Below are 11,260 nucleotides of genomic sequence, written 5' to 3'. Positions count from 1 at the left end.
GATGAGGTGTGAATGATGATGGCATCATCCTTAACAGCTACCATGTGAGAAAACAAAACAAAAAAAAATATATAAAGCAATACAGGAGCCAAGGTTATAGTCTGAAATTGTTGAATTCGATGTTGAGTCCGGCAGCCTGTAAAGTGTCTAATCGAAAGATGAGGTGCTGATCCTCGAGTTTACCTTGAGCTTCGTTGGAACAGTGCAGGAGGCCGAGGACGGAGAGGTCAGAGTGGGAGTGGAGCGGAGAATTAAAGTGACAGGCGACCGGAAGCTCGGGGTCACCCTTACGGACTGTACGGAGGTGTTCCGCAAAGCGGTCACCCAATCTGTGTTTGGTCTCCCCAATGTAGAGGAGACCACATCGTGAGCAGTGAATACAGTATATTAAATTGCAAGAAGTACAAGTAAATCACTGTTTCACCTGGAAGGAGTGTTTGGGACCCTGGACAGTTGGAAGGGAGCAGGTAAAAGGGCATGTGTTGCATCTCCTACGCTTGCACGGGAAGGTGCCAGGCGAAGGGGTGATAGAGGAGTGAACCAGGGTGTCGGGGAGGGAGCAGTCCCTTCGGAATGCTGAAAGGGGGTGGAGAGGAAGATGTGTTTGGTGGTGGGATCACGCTGGAGGTGGCAGAAATGGCGGAGGATGATCTGTTGAATGTGGAGGCTGGTGGGGTGAAAGGTGAGGACAAGGGGTACCCAATCGTGGTTCTGGGAGGGAGGGGAAGGGGTGAGAGCAGAAGTGCGGGAAATGGAACGGACACGGTCGAGGGCCGAGTCAACCACGGTAGAGGGGAATCCTCGGTTGAGGAAAAAGGAAGACATACCGGAAGCACTAGTATGGAAGGTGGCATCGTCAGAACAGATGCGGCAGAGACAGAGAAACTGGGAGAATGGAACAGAGTCCTTACAAGAAGCGGGGTGGGAGGAAGTGTAGTCCAGGTAGCTGTGGGAGTTAGTGGGTTTATAGTGGATGTTGGTCGATTCCTCCCACTCCCTGGTTATTGACCTCTCTGCGAAGGGGAATAGTTCCTTCCTATTCACTCTATCTAGACCCCTCATAATTTTAAACACTTCAATTAAGTCACCCTTCGGCCTCTGTTCCAAAGAAAACAACCCCAGCCTATCCAATATTTCCTCATAGCTAAAATTCCCCAGTCCTGGCAACATCCTCGTGAATCTCCTCTGTACCCTCTCGAGTGCAATCACATCTTCATGTAATGTGGTGAACAGAACTGTACTCAGTACTCTAGCTGTGTCCTAACTAGTGTTGTATACAGTTTTAGCAGAACCTCGCTGCTCTTTTGGGACATACAATGACAGTAAGGGAACTCCTCCACAAAGCAATGCAGATAATTTAATCAGTGATGCTGCACCATATTTTGTGGATAAAGTCACACTTCCTTATTTAATAGGAACAGGTGCATAAAGCAGTTCAATGATCATGTTAACACCAAAAGTTAAAAACACTAAATACAACCCTTCATGTTCGCTGACACAACATAAGCAGCCTTGTAACGTGGCTGGAAACTAAACCCGAGGTGATGAGGATTTCAAACAGCAAGCTGTGAGAGTGACTGGCAATGATGTGACGACATGGGAATTTTGGCTACAGATATCGTGACCCTGTGGGTGACTAATAACCAAATGTAATGTTGCTAGAAGGAGGAGTGAACACCCACAGGACCACTGACTACTGGCGACCGAACAAAACAAATTCTGTTTTTACTACATGGGATTCTGGGAATGTTACCAGAGTTTTCAAGGCTGAATTCTGCAATTCATCCATTTTTTTCCTGTGAAAACCATAAAATCGTTTGCTATAATGTTCTTATATTTAGACAGATGGTACACATTGGCTATTAGCAGCTTTAAGAAGATGCCTGACTTATTGGCATCTAAAGCAAACAGTAGTTTATCTTTTACAATTTCTGGTGGAATATTCTAGATTTTGTTTGTACAAGATCACAGGATAGGTTTGGATGAAGATGGCCCTTCAGCCCATTTAATCTCCTTCTAGAATACCAACCGTACCATCTTTCCATTACAGCATCTGTTTCTTAATTACTCCAGTGTCCTGGCATAAACCACCCTGCTGGCAACCCGTTCCAGCTGTTGATCACCCTCTGAGTAAAGAACGATTTCCTGCCGTCTATCCTAAATTTACTCTTCACACCCATGAACCCTGTGCCCTCATGTCCTGCTGCCCAGATGTATCTGAAAGTATTGTTCCAGATTTACTTTCTCTATCCAGGCAAGTATTTATATTCCTCTATTAATGTTGCTTCTAAGACCTGTCTTCTTGGGGTTGAAGAAGAGGACTTGCTGATCAAGTTGTACATCGTAACTCTTCCCTCTAACACCATGGATCAGGGCTTGTTGCTTTCTCCTGGATTGCCAGTAAGACCTGGATGGCTCCCATAATATCATGGTGACCAGGACTATATGCAGCATACCAAGTGCAATGTGACCAGGGCAGCTTCGGCATTAGCTCTAGGTATTTGAACTGAACTGATTGGACAATATGACCCAGCATGCTATTTCCTTTGTTTATTGATGAGCCACACCTTTTAGGAATGATGAGTGGTGACTCAACTAACACCCTAAGGTTTGTCTCAACTTCCCACTTGACAATTTCTATCCCACCCATTTCTATTTTTCTCTAATAAGCAGTATCTTGCCTTTTTATATATTGAGTTTCATCTGCCAATGGTCATTCTTTGAAAGCTCCCTTTGTAAGATCCTAGTTGTCCTATCTGAATTCACATTCTTTCCTAGCTTGGTGTCATCTCCAAATGTAACTTTTATATTATGATTATGATTCCAGGTCACCTTTGTAGACCAAGACCAGGAGGGATTCCCAACACGGACCCCTGGGGTAACCCACTCAGTATCCTCCCTTTGCAACCTAGCTTCACCTCGACAGTAATCAATCAATATGCATGTTTCACCTTGTAAGGAAGTCTCTCATGCAATACTTTATCAAAGGCCTTTTGGATGTCCAGGTACACTACACCATTTAATTTGGGATACGCCCCATTTAATTCGGGACGTCATCTCCTTCAAAAAAGTCTAAGAAGTTGGTTAGGGAAGATCTATCTATTAACTGATTCTCTCTCCACAGATGCTGCCTGACCTACTGAGTATTTTCTGTTTATTTATAATAGAGGAGGGTGAAGCTGTGTCTGCCTTTAACAGCAGCTGCCCAGACACAGGGTGCTGTCCCTTTAAGAATGAGTGACGGGGACAATCCAGATTCCTTTTTCAGGTTTTCTGGGGAGGATGTCAGGAGCCCACTGCGCAGGGTTTATAAAGTTGGAGAACGGCCTCAGGCCCGAATGAGATCCAGCGGCCCGGTCTGTGCTCCACCGGACGGCAGCGGTGAGGCTTTTTCTTGGTGACAGGCCCGGGTTACGTGCTGCCATCTTGGTGGAGGAAAGACGGACCGGTTCCACCTGCAGCAGGGCGCCTGCGTGGCCATCTTTGTACAGGAAGAGAGAGTGGGCAGGGCTTCAGGGTCCCAGTGACCAGGAGAGACAATCATTGACTCATTGATTTTATTCTCACTCTGCACACATTGGGTGCAGAACTGAACCCAACCAAAGTAGAGGGAGGGGGAAACTGGGAGTGGAGGAAAGAAATGTTGGAGATGGTGCGATGGGTTTGGATTTCAGCACAGGGAGGAGGGAGAGTGTGTGGGACGGGGATTTACAGCTTTGGGGGAACAAGAGGGGAAAGAATGTTCCATAGAAACAAGAATTGTCTGTTCTGAATTTCTATCCAGTACTTACAGTGATGACTTTTGTAAACTCCTTTAACAGGGTATTAGAAGGGGAGGATTTGCAGACGGGAAACTCAAACCAAACATCACCCCAACATTCCATCCATCAGGACCTGAATATCATCGGCCTTTGAATGTGGAAGGAGAAATGTTTGTCTGTTCTGTCTGTGGAAAAAGATTTCACACATCAGTGTGACTGGAAAAGCACTGAGACACACACACCCGAGTGAGAGTGTTCCAGTGCACTGACTGTGGGAAGAGTTATACAGCCTGAAAAAACATCGCACCATTCACAGCGGGGAGAAACCGTACATGTGTTCTGTGTGTGGACGAGGCTTCAACTGATCATCCAACCTGGAGAGACACAAGGACACGCGCACCATGGAGAAACCGTGGAAATGTGGGGATTGTGGGAAGGGATTCAATTACCCATCTGAGCTGGAAACTCATCGACACAGTCACACCGGGGAGAGACTGTTCACCTGCTCCGTGTGTAGGAAGGGATTCACTCACTCATCTGCCCTCTGATCACACCAGCGAGTTCACAGTGATGAGAGACCTTTTGAATGCGCTGCTTGTGGGAACTGCTTTAAAAGTTCTGAGGGACTAATTCAACATCAGCGAGTTCACATTGATGAGAGACCATTCAGTTGCTCTCACTGGGAAGAGGTTCAGGTATTCTTGCAACCTCATTGTACACCAGCGAGTTCACACTGGGGAGAGGCTGTTCACCTGCTCCGTCTGTGGGAAGGGATTCATTTGTTCTTCCCAACATCTGAGACACTAGCGAGTTCACACTGGGGAGAGACCGTTCACCTGCTCCGTGTGTGGGAAGGGATTCACTCAGTCATCCAACCTGCTGACACACCAGCGAGTTCACACTGACGAGACACCATTCAGTTGCTCTCACTGTGGGAAGAGGTTCAGGCATTCATGCAACCTCATTGTACACCAGCAAGTTCACACTGGGGAGAGGCCGTTCACCTGCTCCGTGTGTGGGAAGGGATTCACTCAGTCATCTAACCTGCTGAAACACCAGAGAGTTCACAAGTGACTGCAGGGGTTGGATTCTGCTGTTATTGCTGCAGTTAATCACATCCAGGACTGAACCATGTTCATTCTGGCAGTCCGGGTTTGTTTCTGTTGATGTTAATAACCCTATAACTGGGTTGGAGTTTAATATTTTGATATCTGTCAAATAAATCAGCTTTCTTTCAAACACACAGTGTGTCGAGTATTTGATTTCTCCAAGATAAGAGGAGACTAATTGATGTCTTGTTACCGACTGCTCCATTTTTGGGCCTTTTCTCCTTTCTAACTCTAGGTTGTTTCAGTTCTCATACCTTCAGTTACTCTCATGGACAAGTCCCAGCTCCCCATACATTCCAGAGTGCCTCTCCTAGCCTTGGTATCCAGGGAAGGTATCGGTAACACACCCGGGATCACTAAACACAAAACCCAGTCTGTTAAATCACTTTCAGCCACTGGGCTTAGTGTGTGACCCACAGCATCTCTCTCACCTTCGATGTGTGAATAGAGAATCACGCCTCAGTACCTGGTTTTCAATTTAATTCCACTCAGAAAATATATTTCACAAGTAAACACGTCACATCAAATAATGGACAAAAAGCCAGAGGGGAGATGAGACATTTTTCACTCAGTGAGTTGTTGTGATCTGGAATGCACTGTCTGAAAGGGGGTGGACGCAGATTCAATCGTAACTTTCAAAAGGGAATTGGATCTACTTAAAGGAAAAGTTTGCAGGGCTATGGGGAAATGGCCGGGGAGTGAGACTAATTGGCAGCTCTTTCAAAGATGATCACGGCCCTATAAGGCAGCTCGATATTCACAGGAGAAAGGCTGATATCTAACTCCCCGAGAGTAGAGAAAGATCCCAACTCTCTGAAAACACCTTGAATTCTTTCTAAAAGCCTTTCAAATGCTGACAGATTCCTTCCTTCTTTTGAAATTCCACTGCCGTGTGCCGGGGGCGCCGGCAGTGCTGGGCACAGAGGGAGCAGCAAACCGGGTTCAGAGAGGGCACGCTGGGTTTGCCCTTGACCTGGGCTTTCCATTGAGCATGTGCTGGGGCCCAGTGGGATTTCAGTGCTCCGGGGTATTTCTGAGTGTGTCACAGGAACATTAGGAACAGGAGGAGGCCATTCAGCCCCTCGAGTCTGCTCCACCATTCAATTAGATCAGGGCTGATCCGTATCTTAACTCCATTTACCCGCCTTTATTCCACATCCCTTGGAACAATTACCTCACAAAAATCCATCATCTCAGTCTTGAAAGCTCCAATCAACCCCCAGCATCCACAGCCTTTTGGGGGAGAGAGTTCCACATTTCTACTCCCCTGTGCGTGGAAAAGTGCTGCCTGATTTCACCCCTGAATGGCCGAGCTCTAACTTTAAGATTCTGGCCTCTTGTTCTTGATTCCAGCACCAGAGGAATCCTCCATGGCCTCCCCTCTCCTTATCTCTGTAAACTCCTCCAGCCCTACAACCTCTGAGATCTCTGCACTCCTCCAATTCTGGCCTCTTGCTCATCCCCGATTTTAATCGCTCCACCATTGGCGGCCGTGTCTTCAGCTGTCAAGGTCCCAATCTCTGGAATTCCCTCCCTAAACCTCTCCACCTCTCGTTCCTGCTTTAAGACATTCCTTAAAACCTTCCTCTTTGAACAAGCTTTTGGTCATCGGCCCGAATATCTCCTCATGTGGCTCAGAGTCAAATATAGTTTGATAACGTTACAGTGAAGCACCTTGGGATGTTTTACTGCGTTAAAGGCGCTATCTAAATGCAAGTTGTTGTTGTCATTCTCCAACCCCCCTCACCCCAACTCCTCTTTCACCCCTACTCTCCAACCCCCTCACCCCAACTTCTCTTTCACATCTACTCTCCAGCCCCTCTCTCGCCTTCCATTGACTTCAATGGAACGTACAGTGACAATTGATATCAGTCAGGATTTGAAAGATATTTACAAATGATTGTAGAGGTTCTTCTAGTTGGGGTCTTTCTTTATTCTGTCCACTCGAGTAGTGTGATAACAGACTTTCTCCGGTGAAAATAGAACTGGAGTATTGGGTCGTGATGTGTTTACTTGTTCATCTTGTTGCCTCTAAAAATTGAATCTTGTTGTTTCAGATGCCAGATAATCAAGCTCACAACAACAGATTGTCTTTTATTGACTTTATTAACAGCACTGCAAAAATACAGAGAGCGTATAGTTACCCGATCCAGAGAACAGAGATAATACAGTGGATTCAGAGCTCTCTTCTCCCCAGGTCTGTTCTAACAAGCTGCGACTACACTGGTGATATTTATATTTAACTTGTTTACTACATTATTGATCTGGCCCTGCCCAAACCATAACCACAAGGATACCTGTGCATTGTTCTGACTGTGACACACACGGTTTCCTTGTTTCACATCTCCATATACAGACCATCTCTTTACACACCCCCTTTCTACACAATTGCAGCCGACATGAGCAAGGACGTGTGGCTCATTCAAAGACACACTCATTTCATGACAGCAAAGGTTACACTGGGACAAATCTTCAGTTATTTTCATTAGAGGCACAATGCAGAGCGGTCCAGCAGCACATGGCACCTTAACAGAGTCTCATCGGCCTACAATATAGAGCTGGAGGATTGGGCCCTGATCTGTTTACTTGTTCATCTCTTGTTCAATACATTTGCTGAGTGCATTTAAATTGAAAACCAGGTTCTCAGGCGTGATGCTCTATTCACATATCGAAGGTGAGAGAGATGCTGTGGGGCACATGCTAAGTCCAGTAGCCGACAGATTAACAGACTGGGCTTTGTGTTTAGTGATCCCGGGCGTGTTACCGATACCTTCCCTGGATACCAAGGCTAGGAGAGGCACTCTGGAAGGTATAGGGTGTTGGGACTTGTCCATGAGAGTAACCGAAGGTAGAGAACTGAAATAATCTAGAGTTAGAAAGGAGAAAATGCCCAAAAATGGAGCAGTCGGTAACAGGACATCCATTAGTCTCCTCTTATCTTGGAGATCTCAAAGACTCAACACACTGTGTGTTTGAAACAAAGCTGATTTATTCGACAGATATCAAAATATAAAACTCCAGCCCAGTTAGAGGGGTTATTAACATCAGCAGAAACAAACCCCAGCAAACATTCAAAGACCGAATGGATGAGCTACAGAATTTGTTCATCCCAGTTTGGCGCAAAAATAAAACAAAAAAGGTGACTCAACCGTGGCTAACAAGGGAAATTAGGGATAGCATAAGATCCAAGGAGAGGACATATAAATTGGCTAGAAAAAGCAATAATCCTGAGGATTGGGAGCAGTTTAGGAGTCAACAAAGGAGGACAAAGGGATTAATTAAGAAAGGGAAAATAGAATATGAGAGTAAGCTAGCAGGGAACATAAAAACTGACTGTAAAAGCTTTTATAGATATGTGAAGAGAAAAAGATTAGTGAAGTCAAGCGTAGGTCCCTTGCAGTCAGAATCGGGGGAATTTATAATGGGAAACAAGGAAATGGCAGACCAACTAAATGCATACTTTGGTTCTGTCTTCACAAAGGAGGACACAAATAACCTCCCAGAGATGCCGGGGAACATAGGGTCTGATGAAAGCGAGGAACTGAAAGAAATCAGTATTTGTAGGAAAATGGTGTTTGGAAAATTGATGGGACTGAAGGCCAATAAATCCCCAGGGCCTGATGGTCTACATCCCAGGGTACTTAAGGAAGTGGCCCTAGAGATAGTAGGTGCATTACTGATCATCTTCCAGAACTCGATAGACTCTGGAACGGTACCCATGGATTGGAGTGTAGCTAATGTTACCCCACTATTCAAAAAAGGTGGTAGAGAAAAAGCGGGGAATTATAGACCGGTAAGCCTGACATCGGTAGTGGGGAAAATGCTAGAGTCTATTATAAAAGATGTAATAGCAGAGCACTTGGAAAGCAGTGACAGGATCGGACAAAGTCAACATGGATTTACAAAAGGTAAATCATGCTTGACTAATCTACTGGAATTTTTTGAGGATGTAGCTGGTAAAATAGATAAGGGAGAACCAGTGGATGTGGTGTATTTGGACTTTCAGAAGGCTTTCGATAAGGTCCCACACAAGAGATTGGGTGCAAAATTAAGGCACATGGGATTGGGGGCAAGATATTGACTTGGATAGAGAACTGGTTGGCAGACAGAAAGCAAAGAGTTGGAATAAATGGGTCGTTTTCCGAGTGGCAGGCAGTGACTAGTGGGGTACCGCAAGGATCGGTCCTAGGACCCCAGCTGTTCACAATATATATTAATGAACTGGATGAGGGAATTGGGTGTAATATCTCCAAATTTGCAGATGACACAAAGCTGGGTGGGAGGATAAGCTGCAAGGAGGATGTCGGGAAACTCCAGTACGATTTGGACAGGTTGGGTGATTGGGCAGAAACATGGCAAATGCACTATAATGTGGATAAATGTGAGGGTATCCACTTTGGTGGCAAAAACAGGAAGGCAGATTATTATTTGAATGGCAATAGATTGGGAGAAGGGGAAGTGCAAAGAGACCTGGGTGTCCTTGTGCACCAGTCGCTGAAGGTAAGCATGCAAGTACAGCAGGCGGTTAAGAAGGCAAATGGTATGTTGGCCTTCGTAGCAAGAGGGTTCGAGTACAGGAACAAGGATGTCTTGTTACAGTTTTACAGGGCCTTGGTGAGACTGCACCTCGAGTATTGTGTGCAGTTTTGGTCACCATACCTGAGGAAGGACGTTCCTGCCATGGAGGGAGTGCAGCGAAGATTCACCAGGCTGATACCTGGGATGGCAGGAATGACGTATGAGGAGAGATTGTGTCGATTGGGCTTATACTCACTGGAGTTTAGAAGATTGAGAGGGGATCTCATCGAAACCTATAAAATTCTGTCAGGTCTGGACAGACTAGATGCAGGAAGGATGTTTCTGATGGCTGGGGAGTCCAGAACCAGGGGTCATAGTCTAAGGATAAGGGGTAAGCCATTTAGGGCTGAAATGAGGAGGAATTTCTTCACCCAGAGAGTGGTGAACCTGTGGAATTCTCTGCCACAGAGGGCGGTGGAGGCCAGTTCATTAAATATATTCAAGAAAGAGTTGGATATGTTTCTTGAGGCTGAAGGAATCAAGAGATATGGGGAAAAGGCGGGGACAGGGTACTGAGTTTGGATGATCAGCCACGATCACATTGAATGGCGGAGCAGGCTCGAAGGGCCGAATGGCCTACTCCTGCTCCTATCTTCTATGTTTCTATGTCAGAATGAACATGGTTCAGTCCTGGATGTGATTAACAGCAGCAATAACAGCAGAATCAAACCCCTGCAGTCACTTGTGAATTCGCTGGTGTTTCAGCAGGTCAGATGACTGAGTGAATCCCTTCCCACACACGGAGTAGGGAAATGGCCTCTCCCCAGTGTGAATATGCTGGTATGTCAGAAGGTGGGATGAACGAGTGAATCCCTTCCCACATGTGGAGCAGGTGAACGGTCTCTCCCCAGTGTGAGTGCGTTGGTGTTTCAGCAGATCCCTTCTGCTTTTCAAGCTCTGCTCACAGTCAGCACATTTAAATGGTCTCTTATCAGTGTGAACAAGCTGGTGTACAGCGAGGCTGGATAACCGAGTGAATCCCTTCCCACACACGGAACAGGTGAACGGCCTCTCCCCGGTGAGAGTGCGTTGGTGTTGCATCAGATGCTTTCTGCTTTTAAAGCTTTTCTCACAGTCAGAACATTTAAACGATCTCTTATTAGAGTGAAGAAGTTTATGTGCAGCGAGGCTGGAGGAGTTAGTGAATCCCTTCCCACACACAGAGCAGGTGAATGGTCTCTCCCCAGTGTGAGCTCGCTGGTGTGTCAGAAAGTGGCATAATTTAGTGAATCCCTTCCCACACACAGAGCAGGTGAACGGCCTCTCCCCAGTGTGACTGCTTCGATGAGTTTCCAGCTCAGATGGGTAATTGAATCCCTTATCACAGTCCCCACATTTCCACGGTTTCTCCGCGGTGCGGGTGTCCTTGTGTCTCTCCAGGTTGGACGATCAGTTGAAGCCTCGTCCACACACAGAACACGTGTACGGTTTCTCCCCGCTGTGAATGGTGCGATGTTTTTTCAGGCTGTGTAACTGGTCAAAGCTCTTTCCACAGAACAGACAAACATTTCTCCTTCCACATTCAAAGGCCGATGATACTCAGGTCCTGATGAATGGAGTGACTCTGTCAGATCTTGACGTGATGTTTGGTTTGAGTTTCGCATCAGCAGATCCTCCCTTTCTAACACCCTGTGAAAGGAGTTTACAAAATTCATCACTAAGTACAGGACGTACAATTCTAGTTTCTATGGAACATTCTTTCTTCTCTTGTTCCCTCAAAGCTGTAAATCCCCGTCCCACACACTCTCCCTCCTCCCTGTGCTGAAATCCAAACCCATCGCACCATCTCCAACATTTATTCATCTGCTCCCA

General features: G+C 46.1%; 2 pseudogenes; one reads left to right on the top strand and one right to left on the bottom strand.

Moving 5' to 3' along the window:
• Window positions 1–11,260, bottom strand: part of LOC147118938 (uncharacterized) — a 79,815-nt pseudogene that overhangs the window by 54,622 nt on the left and 13,933 nt on the right.
• Window positions 4,159–5,004, top strand: LOC147118939 (uncharacterized; annotated as a pseudogene).

Source organism: Somniosus microcephalus, chromosome 4, assembly GCF_052327205.1.
Source record: "Somniosus microcephalus isolate GS21.2 chromosome 4, FLI_Smic_1.0, whole genome shotgun sequence".
Taxonomy (NCBI): Eukaryota; Metazoa; Chordata; class Chondrichthyes; order Squaliformes; family Somniosidae; genus Somniosus; species Somniosus microcephalus.
The sequence above is the reverse complement of the archived record's forward strand: the minus strand, read 5'-3'. Positions and strand labels throughout refer to the sequence as shown.